The 14,224-nt window shown below is 36.4% G+C and overlaps 1 long non-coding RNA gene across 1 annotated transcript; it reads left to right on the top strand.

Moving 5' to 3' along the window:
• Positions 1 to 5,880: 5,880 nt before the first annotated feature.
• On the top strand, positions 5,881 to 6,888 carry LOC308190897. The gene is made up of 2 exons (XR_013947560.1): positions 5,881 to 6,107; positions 6,438 to 6,888. It is a non-coding gene; the product is annotated as an uncharacterized lncRNA (long non-coding RNA).
• Positions 6,889 to 14,224: the final 7,336 nt, after the last annotated feature.

Raw genomic sequence — 14,224 nt, 5'->3', positions numbered from 1 at the left:
CTGAGGCAATGAAGCTTTAATGATTTGCACCAGGTGAGGACCATTACAGTCAGTGAATTCACACTGACATTCTGCTGGGGATCTCTCTCTGCTATTGCACTCACTGCAGCCACAACCAAGAAACAAGTACAAATACTGTCTCAACCATTTGACTCAAAGAATTTCAGTTAATGAAAGTCATATAATAAAGGTGATTTTTCCCCTGAAATTAAGTTTCCTAGAAGTAGAATTCTGATACTTCAAGACTTCACAAAATTGACTTTTACTTCATTCTTAAGACTGACACAGCAACATTATGTAGGACTAATAAGCATGAAATACTGTAAACAGAAAGTCATGAACAAGCATACTTCTTAAGTAGTCTTCCACATAGGAACATATAGAGGTTTAAAATAATTAGTATTATTCAACAAAAGCTATGAATACAGTTCAGTCTTGGAAAAAAAACAAGAAAGTGTTTTCCAAAGAGCAGAGACTTACTGTTTCATGACTGAGAGATAGTCAATTTAAGTGTCTTCCCCCCCACGCCCCCCCCTTTCATTAGGTGGTAATTCAGCTCTTCGTCTTTTCCAGTTTTCTTTACTCTCTTTCAGGTAATTACTGTCAGGGGCTCTGAAGTTAATGAGTTATACACAGCATATTTAGAAGTGAAATATGATTTTAGAGTATGAAGTTAAGTTAATGGAAGCATCAACCTGAATAGATGCAGAAGCCAGACATCTTTGAGATCAGAGCTTGATTGATTTTATAAGTCAGGTGTTCACATGAATAACTAACCCTTACTTAGTTCAAGGAGCATTTTGACAAGAAATTTGCACTGATGAGCTGTAAAGGCAGCCTTGTTATAAGAGACTGCTTTGTGTTGTACTTTGTATTTTTTATCTTATGTAATTTCACTCTTAAATAATCTAAATTCTTAACATCATGGTAGGTCTATATATTCCTATAAAAGCATTTGCAAAGCTACTTATAAAATCTTCACAAATTAAGAAAGATGTGAAACTATTAATGTGAAAAGCATGACCCTACTTCTGTAAATATTACACTATGTATAAAGGACACTTCATTGTCTCCTCTTTAGTGTTGTGATGAGACACACAACAAAAGTTGACTAAGCATTTTCCTGTGACTTCAAGAGTTTACATTTAAGCTATCTACTACAAACAGGAACAATTTTCCTCTTCCTTCTTTCCACCCCCCAATAGCCCTTTTCATGAAGTTACTATCTAAAAGACTCACATGATTATTTTTGTGTTCCAGAATTACAGTCAATATTAGAAAACGTGTAGAAGGAGAAACTATGCAGAAAAGATACATATACTTGTTAACCACAAGAATATATTAACACCAGAACAATTTACCTCTGGAGACAGGAGACTCTTTAGCCCTTGATGTCTTTCATCCAAGAGACTTTCTTGGGGAAAAAAAGTAGAAAACTAGGGAGCAGAACAGTAAGACCACATTAATTCACTTTACATCCTTTCAGAGAAACTCTAACATGTTGAAGATTCCACTGACTTTCTAGTCAATCAGTACCACTGTTTTACTATTAAGAATAAGGTAAGGATCATCTGATGAAATGCTAAGGCCTGTGTTAATGCACAGGTGGCTCAGAGTCCCTCTGTTGATGTGGATCTGTTAATCTATCACAATGTGTTATTAAAACAATCTGCTAAACAGCCAACAGGTGTCACTCTACATAATCAAACAAAGGAAATTAAAATGAGACCTGTCTCACAGCCTTCAGTTTAGAATTGCCATTTAAAGAGAAATACATATTTTAAGGAATTTCACCCAGCCCAACAACAGGTTTTGTGAAGTGAAAATTAAGGTTTTTACATAACACTAAGAAGGCTTGAAGTCAGCCTAATCCCTGGCATCAGCGGGTTACACAGCCAAGATTTCTTCATTGCTAGAGGCAGGAGGGGAGGCTGACTTTCTAGATTCTGGCTTTGCCTTTGAGCTCATTTTCTTTATTTTAGATTATGACATAAGTAAAGTAGGTTTCAAAGCATTTAGAAGTAGAGAACACTACAAACACGACATGAAGTCCTGAACTATATGTACTTGTTCTGATTATTCATCTTCCAAAAAACTTTGTAGGATTAAGTCTGCCAGGCAGAACTTCATCCACAGATCAGCTAGCACCAATGTACGTATATTACACTGCATGTGACTTTACATGTTCCCTCACAACCAACATTAACATTGATTTATGTACTCTAAGCAACATAAAAGAGATTCCCCCTCCTCCCCCCCACCCCCCCCGGTTGGTGTAAGTGCATACTGTGAAGTTATCTCACTTCACAGATCCAAACCTGTTACCATCCAACTACAGCTTTAAAGCTGTAGAAACTGAGTAAGACAATGTAAAAAAAAACAAAAACAATATTTGTTCTAATTCAATAGCAGTTCATCCAAGATTTTACAGATAAACACCTGGGATCTCAGCTCTGTCTGCAGCTGTAACATAAAAAGACAGTTGGCTGTAAGTGCTCATGCCATTTCAATCCATTGAGGCCCCAGCTCATGAAAGTAACAGAAATTCAACTATAAGACCCAAGTTGAAAATACTTTAAATATTACTTTGGCATTAATAGTTCAGTGAGGTCTAACACTGAATTTCAAAGTGTTTCTTTTTCTGTTTATGGATCAATAAATGCTACCACAAAGTTTCAGAAAAGAGCATTCATGCAGTGCTCCTTGTACAGAAATCCCACCCTGCTGCCCACCTGTTATGAGTCTGTAACAGTTCAGGACAAAATAAGAGTATGGTTTGTGTCAGTCATAAACCTCTACCCAATAAAAACTCCAGTACACCTTTGGATGATTAATAATATTAAAGACATTCTTTCTTGGCAGAAAAGAATGTTTTAGAAAAGAGCAAACATTCAGAACCCAGGCATAGAGAAGTCTGAATTCATACATATTCCCTGGTGCAATAAAATCTACACAATATCTGTTCTGCAACCCCAACATGGGAGAACAAAAGGATAGCTGAGTATTAGAAAGAGCTGGCTTCTCCATCTGCACTGCCTAGCAGCAGCACCTGATGCAGTCTCCAGAGCAGAAACATCACTACAATTCACTACTACAAACCAGGGTGAGATGCTGGAACATCTGAGTCTAGTGAAGCTCAGACTTCAGCAAGGCCAAAATTTAGCCCAGGTTCTTGTTGCCTCAAGAGACGTGTGTTCACAGATATGAAGTACAGACATTTACACTGCCACAAGCTGTAGATTGTAGTTTTATTTTGAAGGAAAAGTCTTATGGAAACCTATTGGATGCTCATGCATTATTAATTTTCTTCAGCTATAAAAATATAAAATGGAATGTACAATAACATGTTGTTTATTGCTTATGCCTGTGTGATGCTCAGAAACTCGGATCTCCTGCCAGACACTTATAAGCAGAACTGTTCCACCTCATGTTGATGACACAGCTCCATCAAACAGCACTAATCAAATTGCCCAGGGCCTTCCAAACAAACTGTTAAACTGCATCATCAAAAAAAATAGTTGAATGCTACTGCCCATCTTAGTCTTATACTGACAGCATGAACTGGAAAGCCTCCAAATACATTATAAAAATATAATAGCTTCTGCAGATTTGCTTCTGAAATTCTAGCCATGTTACATCATTGTCCTTAAATGAATGGCAGCTGATAGCTATCACAATATTTAGAGGCTTACAAAGAAAAATGTTCCACTTTAAAGGTAGCAATGTGTTAGCATCAGATTGTAACATGCCGAATGACAAATATTCCTTCTTATCTCAAAAAGCTGCTAATACTAGTCTGTTTGTTACTCTAAACATTTCACAGTATTTAAATAAATAATTCCAAATAAAAAACCCATTCTGGTTTTCTTAGTTCTCTACCAAAGAAATATTAGGCCTTGCACTGACAGAAGATGACCTTAGTAATATTAAGTTTTGGCTATTTTTCTTGAAAGCAAGCATTTAGGTATCAGTCTCACAGATGGGAGGAATAAAATTGCCCTTATGGACCTGTTTCTTTCATTAATGGAAAGAGTCAGGAACTTTTTTGGTTAGTTGTTCATCTCCCTCTTGGCTGTCACCAGTCTTATGTTTTCTGCTTTGCTTTAAGGCTTTAACAGTGTTTTCAAGTGGATGAAGAAGCAGCAGCTGGTAGGATGAAGTCTTCAGGAAACAGGCAATGTTCAGACTGGAGAAAGGCTCTGGCATTATAAGTGGTATCCTAGGAAACCAGAAGTGCCCTGAAATCATGTGTGTGCCCTCCTCTCAAGGACACCTTAAAAAAAATAGACTAACTGCCTTTCTGTAATAAAGGCTTTCTATTTAGAATGAGTGACAAAGTTTTGAGTGGAAGACACTCTTATTGTGGGCAGTACATGTATCCAGTTGTTAGCGGATCCTCGCTGTTATACTGTTGGCCAAATCTGTATTAGTGAATAGTGTACATTGTAAACAAATCTGTGGAACAAAATGGTTGATGCCGAACATCTAAAATTAACATTATGTGGTTTAGCTCTGGCAGGCAGCTGAGCACCACACAGCCAATCTCTCACTCTCTCCAGGGGGCATGGGGGAGAGAACAGGAAAATAAAAGTATTAGAACTCATACGTACATAGAAGGACGGGTTACTAGGTAAAGCAAATACCACATGCACAAGCAAAGCAAAACAAGGATTTCATTCAGTACTTCCCATTGGGAGACAGACAGATGTTCAGCCACTTGCAGGAAAGTGGGGCTTATCACAAGCCACTTGAAACATCCCCCTCTTCCTCCTTCTTTCCTGCAGCTGTTGTTGCTAAGTGTGATGCCATGAAACATGAGATCTCTTTTGCCAGGCTGGGTCAGTTGTGTGGCTGACTTCCCCCCCCCTCCCAGCCAGCTTCTTGGGCACCTCCAGCCCCCTTGCATGGCAAGGCAGCATGAAAAGCAGAGAAGTCCTTGGATCTGTGTAAGCACTGTTGTGCAACAACTAAGACAATGGTGTGCTATAAACACCATTTTGGTCATAAATCCAAAGCTCTGGGGACCAGCACTGCACGGGGTTTCTACCCACTACATCATCTTTCTTGCACAGAAAGACACTTACCCCAACAGCTGAGACTCTGGTTTGTACAGGTGGGGAGGAAGAGAAATTCTCTTTCACTTGGTTGGCCTCTTCAGACAGTTTCTCCACAGCCAAGACGCAAGCCTTTAGGGAAGAGAGGAGACTTGTTTGTACTGCCATAGTTGTTTAGCCAATTCATCCACACTGGGTTCCTCCTCATCTTTTCATGTCATTACTGCCAATGAGCTGGCATAAGATGATGGTACACTCTGTAGAAACTAGTATCTATCCAAACATTTTTGTGCTTACCACGAGGTAAAGTTTGCTTTCACATTAAGGCACCTTTTTCATACAGCCTGTTGTTGAATCTTAACAAATATTTAAGAACATTCTTCAAAATCAAGCTTACTTATATGCACTTGAACTTCTGAGGTTTTTTTTTAATGGCTGAAAAGGAAACTTAGAATCAACATAAGTAATTTCACTGAAAACAGACAAGGTGAAGGAAGTACTCAAACTCCTCAGCATCAAACTGTAGAACTCAAGAGCACTTACCTGCCAGCTTCTGAACTTAAGTCACTTCCAAATTGCCTCACAATGAAGTAGTACTACCAGGGTTTTGCTGTACTTAGAAGGCACCACCAACATAACTAGCTCAGAGTCTCTAAAACCATTTCACAGAGATGGTAGAAAACACGAAGAAGAAAAAGCACCCTAGATAAGCTGAGTCTTAAACCCCCCTGGAGAAATAATTCCCCCCACCTCCTCATGCTTCCTATATAGCAAAGGTCAAATAATCCACACCTGGCAGCTTTCACTTAACAAGGGTGGAGCCAAGAGACCTTGTGGAATAGGCTCATCTACCCGGTTTCAATGTTTTAAAGTCAATTGCTCCTTATCACTAATAGAAATAACCTGACAAGGGGCTTAGTGCTTAGAGTTGACCTAATGAATTAACTACAAAAGGTGCACAAGGGTCATATTTCTGTTAGTCATTCTGTGAGGAAAATTAGTAAAGAACCTGTTAAATATATATATATAAATAAAAATAAATTAAATAATAAGGTAAAGAAAAAAAGAAAATGATCTTAAAGGCAAAATTGCTATAATAGATTTTCATCGTGTATAGTTGTGACAGATAAAGAATATAGCAATCAGAATTACTTTTCTTGACGTTAATGTTATTTAAATTTGTTTTTCTGAGATTTCTTCCTTATGAAGGGCTTTTCAAAATTTAGCACCATGACCTGTGACTACAGCTTTTACTTCAGCTGCATATAAACTATCATGTATAAATGCCAGGATCTGGACCCTCGCTCACTATTCAGGTCAAGGACTGGGCTGAAAGTTTTGGCTTTAATTTGGTTACATGCCTACATTGCTGTTTTCTGGCAGGTCATGCAAAGAAGATTGGCTGGCTTGGGAGAGCTTATGGCTTTTAGCCTGCAGCCAAAGTGTTCTTCTAGATCTGGAAGTTTGAAGATGGTTGCAGTCTCCAAGCTCAGATACAACCACATATTGGTCTGGTGCAACTGATTTTTGTCTTCCTTGCACTACCTGTTCCTTCACCTTCTCTTCAGATACAAGAACATGTGTCTCTTTCACACTCCTTCATTAGTAAACAAACCAGGATAGATTAAAGTCTCTTTCTTCAAGTCAGTTAGATACCTGCCTTTGGTTTCAGTGAGAACTCAGACACTAACAACTGAAGTTTCTTCTGGATGGTGTTTCTTCTGTATAGGATAATTTCATTTCCCTTTTGAAGACTTACAGGGATGTAGTAACAAAAGCAAAGGCATAAAATAGCACCTGAGGCATAGGCTACTTTTGAGCCTGCAGCAGACTATAGGTATGATATCATTTCAGACAAACGTGATCTACATAATGTGAAGTGTTCCAGCATGCTTACAATCTGCCACAGGCCAGAAAATGTGACCGTCATTTTAAAACTGTATGGAAAAGAAAACAAAAACAACAACAAATTAAGAGAAGGAACTTTTCCTTCACCTAAATTTTATTATTTTGCAACTACTTCAGGTGTCCACAAGGAATTATGCCCCCCCCCGCTACCCAATAAAGACATTGTGGTATAATTTCAGTTCACGCCAGAAGATATTCTTCTCACTGAAGTACAGTTAAGCCCCACAAAGTGCCAAAAAAAAAATGCCAAAAAGTAATGTATTTACAAGTTAGTTTTACATGTTGGCGTTATTTACTTGTCTGGTCTTGCATTCAGGGCTTGATCTATCTGGGGGGGAACATGTAATGCCATGCAAGGTTGTTTGGTTATATGACTGGCAAAATGACTTTAAAAAATTTTGAACTGTTTGTATAGAAGTAAAATACAGAAGAGTACACTATTCCAAAGGGAAATGTAGAAACTACCTGTTGCTTCTCAGGTTTAAAGTTTTCCCTTAAAATGTTAACATCAGCTGTTTGAGTACAATTCTTACATATACATGAACATTTTCCTCTCCAATTTCCAACTTGGAGTGCAACATTTTTCATCATACTCTTAGATCAGGATTCTGATTCAGAGGAGTCAGAAGAGAGCTTTGTAGCAAGAAAATTTATTTTAGGAGGTTCCTTAAAATTAATTTTTCCTTTCAAATAATCATATCTTTCTTGGCTGCAAGATATTCACAGATATACAGAACAAACATCCACCTTGAATCCAGCCAGCTACAGATCAGTTCCATCCATCTCTAAAAGAGTTTTCAGAAAACTTGACAGATGTAAGAATAAAAGGGATTCTGTATTAATGAGAACACTATCTCTAGCTTTACTGGGTTATTTTTTTGTTGCTTGTTGAAAGCAGTAATGTCTTTTTTTTAAGACTAATTTCAATAGCACTTCCTGCATATGCTTCTCTCTGTGGGTAACGCAGGGTTTGGGAAGACACCAGTCATAATGTTTTGAATCCTCTACTCCAGTTAAAGTAAAATATACATCGGGATAGGGGCTTTCACAGTCCAGTACTACTGAGGACAGTAACTCCTTCAGTAGCCCTAATTTGATGTGTTCTGTTGCAAACTATACAACAGATATAACTATTGAGAATGCATCTGGATGTACCTTAACCTCAGCAGATTCCAGTATTGTAGCAAAAGAGGTGGGCTAGTTCCTGGTTCTTCCTCCACCGAAATACGGGGTTTTTAGTACACTCTAGTCCATACACCTATCCTGTTCTTTAAGAATATCTGCATCCCTGGTCATTTTTTCTTCTGTCTAGGCATGCAAGAGTTCCCTTGCCACTAACAAAAGCAGCCCTGAAGTCACAGAGGAGCAAAGCCATAGCTTACGCTCTTCCTGTAAATTCCCACTTCAGCTCCTCTTCTTCCTTGCCTGTTTTCTTCTTTATCAGTGAAGAATATGCTCCCTAAAGATGAAATTGGCCTAGGGGATCTGAAGCCGATATGACAATTTAGTTCCATATTGGTGCCATTTGATGAAAGAATTATATCTTGTCCTTCTGGAAACTGTATAGAAAAAGAGCAAATCCTATCACCATCTTGTTCGATCTGGGGACCAGATCTGGGGACCAGATCTTGGTACCAGATAATAATTTCCTATTTGCAGGAAATTTTCTTTGAAAAATGAAATTGTTTCCTCTACTCAGTTAACAGACATGGGCAAAGTCTAAGGAAGATTTTCCCGCAGTACTCTTCTGTGAAGCTCTCTGTCTAGTTCCCACAAACATAAACCGTCTGATAGACTAAGCGCAAAAATCTGTGACTGGACAGCCACACGCTTTTCTGGACAGCCTCAAGTTAGCAGTACTGTAGATTTACTACTGAATATTGTTCCAAATATATATTATGTAATTTTACTTTCAGAGTGATTATTATTTTTCCTCATTCCTCAATATTTCTTTAAGAGAAATCACAGGTATTCTCTTAAGCAGCTGTACCACTGTACAATGTGATTTAGTTGATATTTAAAAATCCAAATAATCAGTAAAAATTGTGCCAAGAAATCCCATACATTCTCAAATTTGTTTGCTATCTGTACATGCTATTTAGTAAACACTCATTTACAGATACATATGTATATCAAGACAGATTTATAAACAATTAGGAAGCAGGAGAAAAATTGAATTTGTAATTGATATAATTCCCAGTAAATAATTAAACATCCAGTTTAATGGTGTAAGTAACAACACGTAGCAGGCATTATTTTAGAACAGTCAAACAAAAATAATCCAAAAAAGCCCTCTGTATTCATAGTGACAATTCTCTTATGACAGCATCACAGAAAAAGGTTGTAATTAATGCAAAAAATAAAGCGGACAATCTATTAACATAATCTGAATAAAATCCTTCCACTGTTAAATGCAGGCACTAAGTGCTAGTATAATACTTTATTAATTAACAAAGTATTTATCCACTGGGAAATGAGGATAAAAGACTGTACACTTTGTCAGGCTCCAGAAAAATGTGTTAGCTCTTCATAAGAAATGCATAAAATTCAAACAAAAGAATGATTATCTCTTTAAACCAATTACATTTAATCTCAGAAGAAAGAATGAATAAATTGGTTCCTTCATGTTACTGTGATACACCACTAAAATTACACAGATCACAGTCCTTTATAGATTTCAATGCTAATATCAAGCTATTCTCTTGAACTGCTAGAAGTATTAGTATACTGTAAAGATTTTTAAGTTATAGGAATTTTTTAAGAGGAAAAACAGTTTTCTCAATGTTTTACTTTAAATAACTCTAGTCAAATGAAAGACAAGCTGCTTTCTAAACAGCTTTCATCACATAGCATAGACACCCTGGCCAGACACCTTTATACAGAATATCCTTATCCTATTTACACTGTCAGAGTGGTTTACACTTGCCATATGCTCTGCAAATCTTGCTTCTCCTACACTTAAACTTTGTAAATGCTACATTTGCAGATAATCATATTTTAACTAATTGTAAGTAGTTTCTCATCCATTTTCTGTAAAAAAAGAAAAACTAAAAAAAAAAAACAACCTTCCAAACTACAAAGATTTATAAATTAAAATAATAATAATAAAAAAATAGCCTATTCAAAAAGTCTTAAGAGAAAATATTTTACAGAAAGCAAAGGAAACTAGAAAAGTAAATAGAAGAATTAGATAGAAGAATACTGCTTAATGAGAGACTACAGTCTCTTCCTAAGAAAGGAAGGAAGGGAAGAACGAAGGAAGGAAGGGAGGGGGGGAGGGAGGAAGAGAGGAAGGGGGGAAGGGGGGAAAGGGGGAAGGGAGGAAGGGAAGAAGGGAGGGAGGGAGGGAGGAAGAGAGAGAGAGAGAGAGAGAGAGAGAGAGAGAGAGAGAGAGAACATTTATTGTAAAATAGTTCAAAAGTTTCCAGTCTTGTCTAAAAAACTGGCAAAAGTTTATTTGGATAAACTTTCATATTTTCTGTAAGTTCTCATTTTCCAGATCATTTGTAGGCCTCATCTCCTTTAACATAATAAAACATAAAAGGATTGCATTGTAAAATTAAAAATCTGCTCACTGCATAAATACTTCAGAGCCTAACTTCATCACCAATTTATGAACTCTGAAGAGTAAAAATAGTCTTGGTATGCAGGCCATTCCATACAGAATGTTTCATGTGAGAAGCCTCAATCCTCCTCCAAGATTGTTCTTCTTGCCGGATGGGGTACTTTGAATACTACATTAAGTGAGAACTAAACTTAAAAAAGAAGTATAAGTAATTTGTTACTGGCCATTGCCCAGACAGAGCACAACAGCAGGTGGTATCAGTCTGACCTCATAAAATTAATTCTGACTTTGCCATGAGAAGGTAAAAGAGGCATTTATATAACCATGTATGATAATAATAATTAAATACAAAACAAAGCAAACCAACAACAACATAAAAATGACTGTGGTCGCTCTGTAGTCTTGAATCCTACGTAAGGAGGAGGGTATTTCTGTAGGGAAAGATGTAGCTGCATATCTTGCCTTTTCTATGATATCAGAGAAAAACAGATGTTAAGCAGAACACTTCATTCAAGAAATCTCCCATCCATGGTTTTGGGATAATGATCTTCTTTAATCCAAAACTGTCTTGTATTATCATGGGCCTTCAATATGAGGGCCAGACTGCTAGAGAAGATTAAAAGCACAAATTTTTTAAATGATATTTTCTTTGTGCAGAATACAGTCACTGGAGGATATCATTTGAAAAACACTCTGGTTGGGGTACAAGATCAATGGCACAAATCTGTTTTTTATCCAGTGTTCAGCAAACACACAGGATTTTCCTTTGTATCAGATTTTAATTCTGTTTTTGAACAATTCTGAAGTTTTTCACGAAGCTTTTCTTCAGAAATGTGGATGAAATTTATTGTTTTGAAAGACTTCTCATGAAATACAAGCAGAGTTCGTATGGAATCCTACCTGGTTGTTATCTTTCCCACTTATCTTAACAAATAAAATATTCATAGAATTTGTTCCTACTCACTCTGAACATAACTGAAATGTAAAAGATTTCCCTTACTGTAAATTCAGAGCTCCCAACCAAACTACATTGCTGGGATGCCCAAAGTAGCAAGTTTTCAGAGCTTCTAGACTTCCAACTCACAATCAAGGTGCAAGAGAGCTACATATTCCAGGACTAATCTAATTCTAGAATTTTCTAAAGTAAATATAAGATATTAAAATACAATTTTGATGTTCTGTTGTGAACTGTGATCATTTTCCAAAACAGTTCTTGGATTCCTCTTGAATTGCAACTTTTAACTAGCTTATAAGTGTTGAATTCATATTAGTTTCATTTCCCCTTTATGGCATAACATTCTAGAAATAAAAGTATGGAAGTAAAAAGACAGGAAAGCTACAATTCTCATTACAATTAGTAAGTGATGATTTTTTTCCTTTAACATTCAAATAAATTAATAAAAAATATTTCTACAAGGGAGCATTGACAATCTAACTTATAATGCAGTGCATCACTTGTGTAATCTCAAGTTTCTCAAACTGAATGAATTTATGAAACTCAACATTGTCTGAATTATTTGTTTTCTTACGTATATATGACATGATCAATCTTATTAGATAATTTGAATTTTTCACTTTTTGTTTGGCTTTTGTTGTTACTATTGTTCCATTTTACAGAATAAGAAATAGAAACTTTCCCAAAGGTACAGAACATCTCTTGCTCAGAACCAGAGCTAAAAGCCAGGTGGTCATAACTTGTCTCAGTAATTCACTTGTTAATTTTTCAGTAACAGCATCAATATATTACAAAAGAGATTCTTGGAAGTTCATATCCTTATGGAAGTTATGAGAAGGGTGACTTCGCTTGCATGAAGCCTTACTACAGAATGAAAAGCTCTGCTTGTTGCTACCTGTTCTGTATAGAGCTCTGCTAGAGATATATACTACTATCTTTCTCCTAATGTCTTTGCATTTTCAATATCTTTCTGAAGCACTTTTGTTACATACTTAATGTTGTTACAGGTGCAAAACTGTAATTTCAATTTTGAATACAGTTGCACATGTGCCTCAGAAACACTGAAGGCCAGAACTCTATGCCGCTAACAGAGATTGTGGGTCAACAACATTTTTCTTTACTTGCTAATGCTTTATTGTCTCTTACTATACATTGAAATAATAATGGTAATTTATGCAGATATTTTGTATGCATAGCAAATAATGAGAAACACCTGCAGAAATTTCCCTCCTTCTCTGAGTTCAGCAACTAATTATATTTTTAAATAATGGCTACCATTGAACACAATTATCCAAATCACTTCAAGTAATGGAATCTTTTAAAGGTGTTTTTGAAAATTTTCACACAGTTTTTAAACAGTCTTTTTATATACCGGATAGAAGACAAAGAATGTGGTAAGCAGCTTAGTAACCCAAAAATGTTTTGGCAGCTATAAATCATGCTGTGATTTTTTTATTTAATTTTATTTTTTTTCAGTCTTCTGCAGCTAATGCTTCTTTGCGGATTAAAAAAAGGGGGGGGGGGGGGGGGAAGGATTTCCCCATTACTTTATCTTCCTGATTAAAATTCATGGCTGCTATATATTAAAAATAAACTACAGGAAAAAATAAAATACCCAGCCACTCCAGTTCAAGTGTCTGACTCAGCAAATCTCGACTTTCCAAAGCAGAGATTTGAAAGCAGAAGGGGTGATGGAAAACAGCACTCTCATGAATAAGGAATGAGCATCTAATTTAAGGAGAAGTGTAGACCAAAGGTCTCTGGAGACTAAAGTAATAGCCATTCAACTAAGAGTTACTCTTAGATCTTAGATCTTTGTATCTTTTATGTTTAACATTCTTTCCCAATTTTTAAGTAAATGGGACATATTGGTTGGTTTTCGCTGTACTCTACTTTCCAAATAAATAAGTGAAGAAGAGCAAAAGAAAATCACAAAACAACTGCAACAATCAATTCAGCTCCTAGATTTGATTCTCTATATCTGCTTCGAAGCTAGAGAAGTGGGTCATTTTTAATTCAGCACCTCTTCTACTTACTGTTTTTACTTCTAAGCTTTCAGGAATGATATAACAAAAGACAAAACTATTTCAAATACATTTAAAAACAAACAAAACCCACAATAAATGAAACAAAGGATTACCTAAAATCTCTATGGTATTTTCTGACTTATTTCCAGATGTCTAACCAGAAGTTTCTCATATTTCATAACATTTGGCTAAGCCTGTAACTCTAACTGTCATATTGTTCACAACAGAGCCACCATCAGCCTTCTCAATAGTGAATTTTGCGAACTCAAATAAGGTAGATCAAAATTAACTCAAGGCGAGGATGCCGTGCTACAGGAAAATAATAGGCCATGGGGTAGAGGTGATTACTGCCTGTAGAAGAATCCATCCTACTGTGCTCTAGACACCGTCTCACACATTCTAATCTAATTCAAAGTGGTGGTAGCAGAAAGCCAGTTCTATTCTCTAGAGCTCTGACACAATATAGAGTCATGCTATTGCTGCTGCTGTAGCTTGTACCCTAGGTCTACTTTGCTTCAAGGAGTCATAGTCAGTTCCTGACTACATATCTCACTCTTTGCTGCTCTTGTCTTTTTTTTTTCTTTTTTTTTTTTTTTTATTCCAGAGTAGATGAATGTATATTTTGTTATAAATACAGCTTATTCTTCAATGATATTATATTGTACATGACAAGTCTCATGGAACATCCACATTGTCTGACATCCAACATAAAAAG

This window comes from Anser brachyrhynchus (assembly GCF_964034855.1).
Source record: "Anser brachyrhynchus genome assembly, chromosome: 2".
Lineage (NCBI taxonomy): Eukaryota > Metazoa > Chordata > Aves > Anseriformes > Anatidae > Anser > Anser brachyrhynchus.
The sequence above is the reverse complement of the archived record's forward strand: the minus strand, read 5'-3'. Positions and strand labels throughout refer to the sequence as shown.